The 13,274-nt window shown below is 46.4% G+C and overlaps 1 long non-coding RNA gene across 2 annotated transcripts in view; it reads right to left on the reverse strand.

Moving 5' to 3' along the window:
- Positions 1-1,708: 1,708 nt before the first annotated feature.
- Positions 1,709-13,274, reverse strand: part of LOC138302153 (uncharacterized) — a 45,959-nt gene continuing 34,393 nt past the window's right edge. Inside the window, exons 4-6 of one of the 2 annotated variants that reach the window (XR_011205309.1) lie at positions 12,718-12,776; positions 2,905-3,247; positions 1,709-2,120 (exon numbers count right to left, since the gene is read on the reverse strand). This is a non-coding gene — a long non-coding RNA (uncharacterized lncRNA). The remainder of the gene's footprint in view (positions 2,121-2,904; positions 3,248-12,717; positions 12,777-13,274) is intronic. The other variant, XR_011205310.1, reaches the window with a different exon arrangement.

Below are 13,274 nucleotides of genomic sequence, written 5' to 3' on the forward strand. Positions count from 1 at the left end.
GTGGGACCCAGCCCTAGACTGGCACACTGATACACATCAGGCAACAGGCGCCATGTCAGCGCAACTTAAGGAGGACATCCTCGACCTAGGCCTTATAGACACCTGGCGCTACCGGCACCCAGACCTGGGGGACTACACCTTTTATTCTTATGTCCACATCACGTACTCCCGCATAGATTACCTTTCCCTCTCACATAAGCTCCTACACGCCCTCAACACCATTGCGATATCAGATATATCCATCTCTGACCAGGCGCATATCAAAACAGTATGACCCCCACCCAACAGGTTCCATGGAGAATCCCCCAGATGAGGATTCCCGGTGACATTGATGAAGGATCCGCTAGACGTGGTGGAGATTTGAAAGGATATTGCTGACTACTTCACTCACAACACAGACCAAGCAAACTCCCTGCACCCTCTATGGGACGTCTTTAAATCTGCAACTTGGGGAGTGATCACCACAATAGCCATTGCACACAGCCGGGAAGAGCGCGTCGTAGAGCACAATCTGACCTCTGACATAAAAGTGATGGAACAACAAGATAAGGTCCGTCCCACTCACTGGAATAAAAGACATTTGGCCACTTTGAGGGGCCAACTGCGAGCTCATAGAATGAACAAGACTGAGAGATCCCTTTTGGTGCTCAAACAACGCTACTATAAAGGAAGTAACAAGGGGCCAGATGTATGAAGAAATGGCCTTGCGAATCGCAAATAGCGACTTTTAAGAAATCGCTATTTCCGAGTCGCAATAGGCCATGTATCATAATTACGAATCGGAATTAGCGATTTCTTAAAAATAGCTATTTGTGGTTTGCAAGGCCCAATTTCCGAATCGCTATTTGCATTTTCGCAAATTGCGATTCGGTAATTGAAAATCGCAAATTGCGAGAAAACACACCTGGAGGAGCCTGATGACATCACAAGCAGGAAGTGAGTCATCCCAGGCAGTTTCAGGTGCCACACCCAAACCAGCATTCAGAGAGAGTCAGCCCAGCCACACTGAGCAAGTCTCTGGAGAAGGCAGCACAGCTGAACAAACATGGACACCTCTGCCCAGGGAAAGGAGAAGGGAGAAAGAAAGCGCAAGCTGAAATTTAGCGAGCATGAGCTGGAGGTGCTGACAGAGGAGGTGGCCAGGAGCCATGACCGGTTGTTTGGCAAAAGCTCACTCCAGGTGCCAGAGAGTGAAAAACTGAGACTCTGGGCAGAAACACAGACAAAGATCTGTGCTGTTGGAGTGGCACAGCGCTCGGTAGAAGAAATCAAGAAGAGGTGGTACGACCTGCGGTCCCGTGCCAAGGAGAGGGTGGCAAGACGCCTGCAGGAGGCCAGGAGCACAGGAGGCGGACCACCCACAGAGACACCCTCCACCCCGATAGAGGACCTAGTTGAGTCCACACTCCTCCTGGAAGCAGTCAGTGGGGTCACTGAGATTGACACCTCCGGCACACCAAGTACCAGCAAAGGTAAGTGCAATATTGAATTGTAACCCTATATTTGTATGCACAAAAGCTCCTTAGGAATTAGCAAGTAATGTAAAACATTGTGAGAAGTAGTCCATTCCACATCTTAGAAGCAGCACAACAATGCCTTATGGGAGTGGTAGTCCACAACCCCGAGATGAAAGTAGCACATACAATGTAAGAGGCAGAGCGACACACAGAAGAACACAACACCCACAACACAGTGAAGAGAAGTACCTGTACCTTTATTACCATTGTGTGACCTTAATGTTAACAAACATAACTGACATGCTGCATATTGTCGTTGCAGGTGGGCCAGGCCCAGCAGCCACAGCATGTGCCAGTGTAGGGGAGACAGACACCCATCCTGCTTCAGATTCCAATACGAGTGGGTGTCAGAACATTGCGCCACTCCGACGCAGGATTAGGGCACTGCCACTGCCAGAACTGAGTCAGGACTCTGATGAGCAGCAGGAAGGACCACAAACACCATCCCCAACTGGCAGATGCACCCAGATGCAGGAGCCCAGTTCGCAGCAGACCACAGCACCCCGCAGGATGCCTACATCTGCAGATGCACAGGCTTATGAGGCAGGTGAGGGAACCTCCTTATTTGGTGGCCTGGAATCGGCTATGTTGCAGCAGCAGCGCCTGCAAAATAAAAAGATCACGGCATTACAAAGGCAGACGCAGCAATATAATGCTAACATGGGGGGCCTGCATCACCAGCTGGAGTGCCTGAATGCCAACATTGAACAGCTGCATGAGGGACAGGTCCAGGCATCGCAGGACACAAGGGAGCTCACTACTGCTGTGAGGGAACTATGTCAGGAGCTGCGCCATGATAGGGTGAGCCACCACAGGCCGGAGCGACGCTTCATGAGCATGTTTGGGGGATTTTGTCGCTCTGTGACTAGGCTGGCTAATTCCACCTCCCTAATTTCACTTCATGCAGTGGCTGCACAGGTTGAGGCAGCACACAGCAGCAGGGACGTGGCTCAAGGACTAGTACAAATCACCAATGTGATTGACAATATCATGGGAAACAGGTCAGCCACACCTAGTGAGCTTGGACTGGGGGACACAGAGGACACATCCAGCCTCAGCAGCCTAGCTGTGCCCACAATGGACACCAGACGGCGCAGTGCCAGGCACTGCACTGCCACAGAGGCAGACAATCAAGGTACCAGTGAGGCAACTGGGCACTCGAGTGGCGTGTGTGGCCAAAAGAAGTGACTGTAGTGGCCACAGGGGACTGTATGTGTGTCTGGAAGGAGTACACTATGAAGGAATAGTGCTTTACTGTGAACTTCTATTGGTTTTTTTTAACAATCACTTTTGTTGGCATTCGTTGGACTAACATTACCTGACATTAAGGTAATAAATTTACTCACTACAGGTACATTTGTCAGTGGATTTGTGTTTACATACTTACATCTGAAATGGTTGTGTGTGATGTCAGCACGCCTTTGCCTTCCCTCTGCTGCACTGGTCCTGTCTGCTGGCTGTAGGGGTGGTATGGGATCATCATCCTCATCTGAGTCTGGCTCCGATATTTCCGCAGGTATGCCCCACTATTCTACATGTTGTATCTGTGCTGTACTTTAGTGCCCCTCCACTTTTGTGGAGGCACCGGAAGTGACTCTTCAGCAGGCCAAAGGTGCGCTTCCCCACGTTGCGGGTCGCCCTGTGTGCTGCATTGTATCTCCGTTCTGCTGGTGTTGCAGGATTGAGGTAGGGCGTCATCATGTAGGTGCGCACTGCGTAGGCACTGTCTCCTGGAAGGGACAGAGGGTATATTGAGTAACTGAGCCATCTGACATCAGCACGCCATCAATGCGCCAGTGTACAGAGGGACAATACCTAGTAGATATCCTTCACCAAACTCCCCAGCTAGCAGTCTTGTGTGAATGCCGCTGTGGCGAAAGATGTATGAATCATGGGTGCTCCCTGGGTACCTGGCCACGAGATCAGTTATGATATAAGAGGCATTGCATATCACCTGTATATTCATTGAATGTTGGTATTTACGGTTGCGGTACACATACTCTGTGGCTGATGGTGGACAGATTGCAACATGTGTCCCATCTATGGCACCTAGGACATGGGGGAACTGTGCTATCTGGTAAAAATCTATTTTTGTCTGCTGTATTTCCTGTGGGGTGTGGGGGAATCTGATGTACTGGTGTATTCTGCTCAGCATGGCGTTAATAAATGCATTGAAAAATCTAGAGAGGGTACTCTGTGAGACCCCTTCAGCTGCTGCTATGACCCCTTGATGGCTCCCTGGGCAAGTTGGTGGAGGGAGCATAATACCTGCACATGGGTGGGGATGCTATGAGTCCTATGTGTTCTGCGCTGCAGTATGGGTTGTAGCTCAGCTATCAGATCAAGTATCATGGCTGAGTTCAACCTATACCTCTCAAATATTTCCTCCTCTGTCTGGTCAAAAAGTGTAATGCGCACTCTGAAAATGCGCTCCTGTCTCCTCCTCCCTCTCCTCAAACCTGCCAAGATCCTCATCCTCCTCGCCATGAAGTAGAGTGCAGCCATTGTGGAAAAGAGTCTGAGGCATTCTGGGCATCGTTATATAGGTTGCACCTGGTTACCACCTAGTTTCACTTAGTGGTATTTTGCATGTGCAAAATGTCATTGAGCGAAAAAATCGCAATTTGCGATTTTTGGATGCATCGAATTGCGACTTGGATTTTGCGAATCGCATTTTGCACCTCGCAATTTCCTACTTGAAATACCGAATCACAAAATGTGACTCGCAAAAACAGGTCGCAACGCAAAAAATCGCAATTTTTGCGATTTCTTATTTTTTACTTTCAGGCATCGCAGACCACTTTTTTGCATTCGCAAACGGCCAAATTTTGCGATTCGCACCGTTTGCGAATGCAAAAAAGTTTCATACATCTGGCCCAAGGTGGGTACATTACTGGCACACTACTGGCACACAGGCAACAGCAACAGCAACATAAGACACAGACAACTAAGCTCCTGAAATCCAATTGCTCCTGAGCAGTCACAGAAAGGGACAAACGGAACGAGCTCCATGCCCACTTCTAGATGCTCTATGGTAGTGAAACTATGTTGCAGGAGCAGATTGACACATACCCGAGCACCTGCGTTTGGACCCCATTGGAATCCATACATAGAGAGGCCTTGGAATCCTCCATCTCAGCAGAAGAGATACACCTTGTACTCCGCACACTTCCCATAGGCAAAGCACCGGGGCCGCATGGATTGCCGGTGAGGTTTTACCAGCTGTTTCTTCCTGACCTGGATGCCCATTTGCTTAAACAATAAAACTCTTTCATAGAGGTCACGGGGCTCACCCCTACGATGGCAGGTACTGAAATCTCGCTAACCCCCAAGCCAGAAAAGGACCCTAATCATTCCACCGCCTATCGCCCCATTGCCTGCTCAATACTAATGCCAAAATCTACACGAAGATACTAGCAACTAGGCTTGAGAGATATATGCCTGCCCTTGTGCATCCAGATCTAGGTGGGCTTTATTCGGTGCAGGCAGTGAGCGGACAACATCCACCGGGTAGACCATCTGATTGAGAAAACCAACAGACACGTGATCCCTGCATGCCTTCTCTCGCTGGATGCATAGAAGGCATTTGATATGGTTGATTTGAGATTTCACCCCTCAGTTCTGGTGAGGGTGGGACTGGGTCCCAATATGAGCTTTAAAATAATGGCCTCATACATGGCCCAATGGCTACTATCCGGGTGAACGGAATCCCATTAATGTTAGATGCGGCACGCGGCAGGGATGTCCCTTTTCACCGCTCTTATTTGCCTTAGCAGTAGAGCCTTTGGCCATTGCAATATGTGGCGATAAGTGGATTGAGGGGATACCATTTGGAGGGCAAGAGCATAAAATCAACCTATTGCGCAGATGAACTTTTCCTAACATTAACCCAGTCGAATACTCGATACTGGCAGTGGTAGCCTGTCTAGCAGAGTTTGCCGATATTTCAGGGTTCAAAGTGAACCTCTCCAAATCACAGGTCCTAAATATCGCTATCCCAAAGTCAGACATCTGGGTGCTACAGGAGCTGGCACCGTTCTGATGGATCTACCTCACACCCATGTTGGAAACGTGGATGAGCGAGAACTGGCCGATGCTCAGGCAGGCGCTTCTTGAGGATCTCAGATGATGGAAGTCACTTCACATTTCATGGTTGGGACACATAAATGTAGTGAAGATAATTGTGCTCTTACGAGTGCTCTACCTGTTTCAATCCCTTCCCACGTTGATCCCCCAAGATGACATACTGAGGCAACAGCCTGCCTCTCCAACTCTCTCTTAATGCAGCCCCGGCATGGGGTGGCTTGGGCTGTCCTTACCTCTTAAACTACTAGGCAACAACGCATCTGCGATATGTCTCAGCGTGGACGGCGAGAGAGAGCAAGGGCCATTGGTTCCACATGGACAGAGCGTTGGCATGCCGCCCCTTGTGGGACTTGGCGTGGCTCCCCCGACACGCTCAACCCTTTAGTGCATATCTAGGACGAGGACGATCCTGAATGTGTGGGACAGTCTGGCAGAATCGAGGGGCCTGACCACCTTCCCATCACTGAAGACACCCTTGGCTCACAATCCTGCATTCTCCCCAGCTCTAGTCCTGCACACCTTTGGAGCATGGACAGATATGGAATGTAGAACCCTGTGAGACCTCTTCCAGGGTGATACCATAAAAACGTTCAAGCAATGCAAAAAGGACTTCCGGCTGCCTGAAGCCACGTGCTTGCAATACCTTTAGCTTAGCCACTGGGCTCTACACCCTTCAGTATATCCTGGTATAATCCGCCCATACACGCCTTTTGAATCACTCATCAGGACCTATGACAGATCCCAGGGCTAACCTCTAACACTTATCGAGTTCTGCAACACTCAAAACTTCAGCACTCTTACCACTACCAGCGCCAGTAGGTTGCAGTCTCCACTGATGATATTTCAATGGGAAAGTCTACTGTGGGGCATTCCTGAATTATACCACAGTCTCTCCCACAGAGAAACGGCTTATAAGCTTATGTACCAATGGTACTATACTCCTGCACGGCTGGCTTCAATGTACCCTGGTACCTCGGACTCCTGCTAGAGATGCAGCTTGGAACGGGGCAACTTCTCTCACGTATGGTGGACGTGCGCACCAATCCCTATCTTCAGGAAGGAAGTTCTAAGCCATACAAAAAACGTAGTGAGGTTCCCCCTACCAGCCAGATATAACACAGTGATCCTGGGGCTTAGGCCCACCCATCTGACAGCCATGACTAACACAGACTGGGCTCTTGCTAGCTATATGATGCAAACAGCTAGGCAGCTAATAGCTAGAGCATGGAAGTGGAAAACACCACCCTCTGTTGCCCAGTGGTTCACTCATCTCTGGCACGCCATGGCTATGAAGCGAATTTTGCATAGCCTGTCCTTTACTGATGACAAATTTAAGGCTATATGACAGCCCTTGATATTCTATTTGTCACGCATAGAGCCTACTTGCTTTAATCTGCCCCGGCTCAGAGCGTTACAACTCTTTCTGTGACACCTCTCTACCCTCACACTTGACACCACATAGGCTAGACCTACCCACTACACTATATAGACACAAATGGGGTTACACACATCGTGCCAAGAGGCTCACGACATCACCCCTACATTATAAGATCTGAACAATGTATTGTTGTTGTCTACTGTTTTTGTTTTTATTGAAAATTATTCCCTTTCCACCTTGTCCCTTTGTAGACTCAGGCAGCCTGGAATTGACTTAGCAATATATGCAATATTTGTACTTGTACATGAGATTATGCCACTTGATGTTCAATGTGCTTATATATCGCTTGCTTGAATTGAAGCGCTGATTGTCCTCAGTGCAAAGCTTTGATTGTGCCCATTAAATTTAATAAAGATATTCTAAACAAAAAATGTGCAAGTGCTGTCTGTCTAAATGGTATTGGTGATTGGTTTATCCATGATTGGCATATTTGATTTGCTAGGAACTCCCTAGTATAGTGCACCATGTGTACCCAGGTTCTGTAAATCAAATGCTACTAGTGGGCCTGCAGCACTGATTGTGCCACCCACAGGAGTAGCCCTGTAAACATGTCTCAGACCTGCCACTGCATTGTCTGTGTGTGCAGTTTTAACTGCTAGTTCGACCTGGTAAGAACACCCACTTGCCAGGCCCAAACCTTCCCTTTTACTACATGTAAGTCACCCCTAAGGTAGGCCCAAGGCAGCCCCATGGGCAGGGTGCAGTGTATTTAAAAGGTAGGGCATGTACGGGTGTGTTTTAGAAGTTCTGGTAATGAAATTTACCATTGCAAGGCCTATCACTCTCATAGGTTAACATGGGGTTTGCCTTGAAATATCTTTTAAGTGTACTTTCCCACTGGGAGCAGATAGAGATATAGAGTTGGAGTCTCTAAACTCACAATTTAAAAACACATCATTTGGGGAAGTTGATTTTTAAATTGTAAGTTTGAAAATGCCACATACAGAAAGTGGGCATTTTCGTTCTTAGCCATTCTGTGCCTCTGTCTGTCGGTAGAATACACGTCTAGGTCAGGATGACAGGTGGGCTGTTAGTGAATTCATTCTAGACAGTCATAAAAAGGGAGCTGAGGTGTGTCCTGCATATCCTGATGGGTCTTCCTTTGCTAGAGTGGTGGGAGGAGCTGACACTTGCACCTGAATAGGGCTGTGCCTGTCCTTACACAAAGCAATCTGCAAGCCCCTGGAGTATGTCTGGGGCCAGGGCAGGAAATGCAGGGTCTTGTGCACTACAAAGACTTTCCTTTAAAGTTTGCCTTCTTCAAAGGCAGAAATGAGTATGAGTATTGGGCTTCTGAGACAATAATTTCAGAATCCTTCTGGACTGAGGACATTCTGCCACTAGAAGGAACTGCTATTCTGCCTGTTAGTTTGTTGTTCTGGCCTGCTGTTTTCTGCTTCTGTCCTGCGAGTGAAAGGACTAGACTTTGCTTTCTACATCCTGCTTCCAAAGGTTCTCAAAGGGCGTGGACTGAGCTTGCCTCCTGTTAGAAATCTCAGGGACATCAAATAATTCATCTGCCAGCACCTGGGCTCTCTTGCTGAGAGCCCTGACTTTCCAAGTGGTGCCAAATCCAGTTCCTGGGCCCTTGGGAGTGAGTTCTGGTGTAACTGAGAAGAAACTAAGTACATCGACTTCGGAGCGACTTCGTAACCAGTTCTGCTGTCTGACTCCATGCCGCTGTCTGCACCAGACCTCTGGTCCCCACTAAGTGAATGACTGCAACTGATGCTGCCGGCCCGACGACTCCGCAGCACCTCTGAAGTCCCACCACAGCGTGAGTCCTGAGTGCCATGTCCCTGACGTCCGGGACACCCAACTCTGCCACAGAACCTGTGGCCTTGTGGCGTGATCACAACACCACGAAGTCGACTCCTCACGTCTTGACCTGCTGGATTCTTGACCTCATCGGATTATAAGGAACCAATGCCTCGCCATCGTCCTCGCACCACCTCCACTGCAACCGTAAGGAACTGACGCCTCACCTCCCCTGCCTCACAATAAGGAACCAATGCCTCACCTCCCCGGTAGCAGTAAGGAACTGACGCCTCACCGTCTCCAGCGATGCCTCACATCCCCGACTCTGTATAACATCTTTGTTTCATTGTTTTCCAAAGGTACTGTGCCTGGGTCTGTGGGACTCCATGACTGGCCCGCACTCCCTATTGAGTGGTGCCAGACTGTTGGGAAGGACTCCGTCAACAACGTCGTGATAGCCCTAGTTGGAGCTATTGTGTTTCTAAGCACTTCACTGAAATTTAATCTTTAAAGATTTGCATCTATGCTGGTGTATGTTGATTTTTTGTTGTTATGGTCTTGTTTTACTCAGATAAATATTGGCTACTCTTCTAAACTGGTGTGGAGTACTTTTGTGGTGTTTTCGCTGTGTTACTGTATGCGTGTACAAATACTTTACACATTGCCTCTGAGATTTGCCTGAGTGCTCATGCAAAGCTATCAAGGGGGTGAGTAGGGGTTATCTTAGCTGTGTGACTCCCTTACCCTGACTAGAGTGAGGGTCCTTACTTGGACAGGGTGCAAACCACTGCCAACTAGAAACCCCATTTTTAACACCAAGTAGATGAGAATGTCAGTACGCAAGTACAAATTAATTTCCTGTTACATTATGCAATTCGAAACACATGAATATAGAAATATAGATGCAACTAGGAGCTACATTGCCAATTCAAATGTGAAAACATTAGTACACACGTTTACATGATTTTGTCTTGTTTCTAATGTTAATACATTTCAATAACATTGGGATGGTTTTATTCCATCTCTAAGAAATCCATTTAATTCAATAGGGTTAAGGCACACAGTATATATGAATCTCTAATTCAACAGTAAATGCATCTCATTTTTGTGTTCAAGTGCAACACTTTACATTAGCAATTTTGGAACACACAGAGTATGTAGTGCTAAGTGCACATATATACATTGCATATTTGTAGGGGTGATGCATATTTGTAGGGGTGGAGTCAAATTTACACTTCTCTATCATTGAAGTTTTGCATGTCCTACTAGTGAAAAAAAAATGTTTTTCATCACTGCGAGACCTACTCCTCTCATAGGTTATCATTGGGAATTCCTTATTACATTTTTAAGTTGTAATTCCTGGTTGCAAAGGAGTTGCTATTTAATGTTTCATAGCATTGGAATTTTAATGATAAATCATTTTTACTGGTAAAGTTATATTTAACATTACTATTTTAGAAATGACACTTTTAGAAATTGGCCCTTTCTCTGCTCTTACAGCTCTGTGGGACTGCGGTCTGTCTCCAACACATGTCTGGGAGGGTGACAGCTACACTTTCTGCATTCCCTCTAGAGAGCCACAGACATAGGAAGATTAGGTGTGTCTGAGTGCTCATCTGCATTTATCTGCATTCTGATGGCTCTTTCTGGGCAGGAAGGGTGGAAGAGGCTGACACTTAACCTGAATAGGCAGTGCCTGTCCCCACACAAAGGGCTGACTACCATTACTGACAGTCTGGAGTCAGGGCTGAGGAAGAAAGTATACTTGTGCACTGTAAAGAGCCTTCTGTAAAGTCATGCCCACTTTAAAGTCACATTTAGGTATAAGTACTGGGTTTCTGACTCCAAATCAGACACTTCTGGTCCTGCAACTGGACTCTGTCAGAAGCACTGCTGTGCTGCACCAAGGACTGTTACTCTGACACACTGTTGCCCTGGAAGAATTATTTTTCTGTTGTGCTGTCTAACCTTGCTGAGATGAGCTAGACTCTGCCTTGCACCCCAAAGTGATCTCCAAGGCCTAGTTGGCTTGCCTCCTGTTGCTAGAGACTCAGGAATATATAAGTCTCTACCTCTGCTTCAGTGCCTGGTTCACTGGAAGTAGAACCAGGTACTTGCAGATACTTGCACCAATGAAATTGATGCATCTTCTGCCTGCTGGAAGCGGCAACTGATGCATCAACCTTGTCACAGCAGTAAAAATGAGCACATTGCATGTGGGGCTCAAGCAGCACCTTCAGAATCGCTGTATCGACCAATGCATCCTCTGCCTGCTGAAAGCGGTACCTGGTGCATTGGCATTGATGCAGCACTGAAACCACTGCATTGCCACCATTGTTAAAGGAAGATCAATGCATCCCTTCAAGAGTGTGAGGAAACCCTGTGCCTCAGCTTCAGAATCAATGCATTCCAGCTTCGATGCTAATCTTCCGAAACTAGTGCATTGCCATCAACGTGTGTGAAAAATCACTGTGTCCCTTGACTGCGGAAGTGACACTGATGAATCTACCGCCGCATCGACGCCCGCATCTTGTGTTTGCGACCTGGATCAAGGTACTCTGTGCCTCGTACCTGCATGGCTCCTGTACCCGGCCTGTGATCCACTGAGGTCAAAGCACGAACCGTTGACTTTGCCCCGGTCCAGCACAACCTTAAGCAAGCCCTAAAGTGATATTTACTTCTAAAAGCTACACCACTTTTAAATCTTTAAAAAGCACAGGTTATCTTTTGGTGTGTATCCGACTTACCCTGACTAGAGTGGTGGTCCCAACAGGGACTGGGTGCATACCTCTGCCTACTAGAGACTTGTGGACATGCAGCACTCATCCATTGGGCCACCCACTTAAGTAGCCCTTTAAACATGCCTCAGGCCTGTCATTGCAGCATGTGTGCAGTTTCAAACTGCCATTTAGACATGGCAAAATAAACATTTTGCTAGGCCTAAACCTTCATTTTGAGTACATATGTCACCTCTATTGTTGGCCCAAACAGATCATAGTGCAGGGTGCAGTGTATTAACAAAAGATGGAGATGTACTTTTAATTTTTATATGTCCTGGAAGTGGAAAACTCCTAAATTTGTTTTTTTTACCACTATGAGGCCAACCTCTTTTGTAAGTTAACATTGGATTGCCCTATTACTTTCAATATGTGCTAATGTTTGATTGGGAACAGGTAAACATTCCATGCTTTGTGTCTGAGAAATTGTAATTAAAAAATACTCTTTAATGGTAAAGTCAGATTTTAAGTTACAATTTTGAAAATGCCACTTTTAGAAAGTTGGCATTTTCCTGCCCTAACCATTTGATGCCTGTAGCCTGTTCCAGAGTCACATAACCGGGTGTAGTTGACTACTGGACTTTGATTATTCCTCCCAGAAAGCCACACAATAGAAGGATTTGGTGTGCCCTGATGGACCATCAACTGGCAGCATGGAACAGAGCTGGGCAAAGCCCCACTTGCAAATTAATAGGCTGTGCTATGTCTTGGCACATCAGACTTGTCTTCAGTGCATTGTTCATGCAGCCAGCTTATAGCCAGAGCGATTGATATATAGCAAAAAATGTGCCCTCTGGGGGAGTGTAATCCTTGACTCTCACGGAAATTCTAAGTCAAACCCAAACGTCTTTCATTATAATAAGACTGTTATGCAATTTATACATTTTATACAACAATTTCATAACACAAAAATAGTTCAATTTCAAATTAAGTACATTTTAGGTGCTCCTCATGAAGTGACAGCACAGTGAAAGTGATTAAGGTGAAGTTCAATTGTACCAGTGTTATCTACAATATATACAAAAAGTTTGCTAAAAAAACAAGTGGTCCTCAAAATGAATCCTATAATTCAGGTGTCCAGAAGCCACTAATCATTTCTACAGTCAATCCACATCTAATTAATGTTGACGTTTGAACCCACCATATAGAAACCTTTCAACAAAGGGTCATCACCAGGACAGGATATTTTTGTGATAGCACCTAAAAAAGAGAACCATACATTAGTCTCCTCAATTACCAGAGTCAATTCTCATATTAGTTTTCAAAATAAACCCATCCAGATCATTCTTTAATATTCTACCTAATAACTCATATGGTCAGGTTCACATATCCTTCAGTGTTCATGTGATCAAATAAATAATAGGCCTATTATCCCTCCCAGCCTCCTTTTAATGACACATAAGGTATACCTTATAGAAAAAGTCTTTTAACACCATTTTATCATCTGTAGAGAAACTCAGCATAATACATTGATCACCTAATTTAAAGGCCATTTTGAATCCTCAATAGACAAAAAATAGCCCATTCTGCATATAATTGCTCAAACGGTAATCATCTAGTCATCTGAGGCACATTAGTAACTAACTACATACCCAACAGGAGAACTACCTCTGCTAACTATCAATTTCCTACTCGAGCATGCCATGCTGATGCTCCTGGCAAAAGTTTCAACCACAGGCAAAACACTGGAGCTTCCTC

Source organism: Pleurodeles waltl, chromosome 6, assembly GCF_031143425.1.
Source record: "Pleurodeles waltl isolate 20211129_DDA chromosome 6, aPleWal1.hap1.20221129, whole genome shotgun sequence".
Classification (NCBI taxonomy): Eukaryota; Metazoa; Chordata; class Amphibia; order Caudata; family Salamandridae; genus Pleurodeles; species Pleurodeles waltl.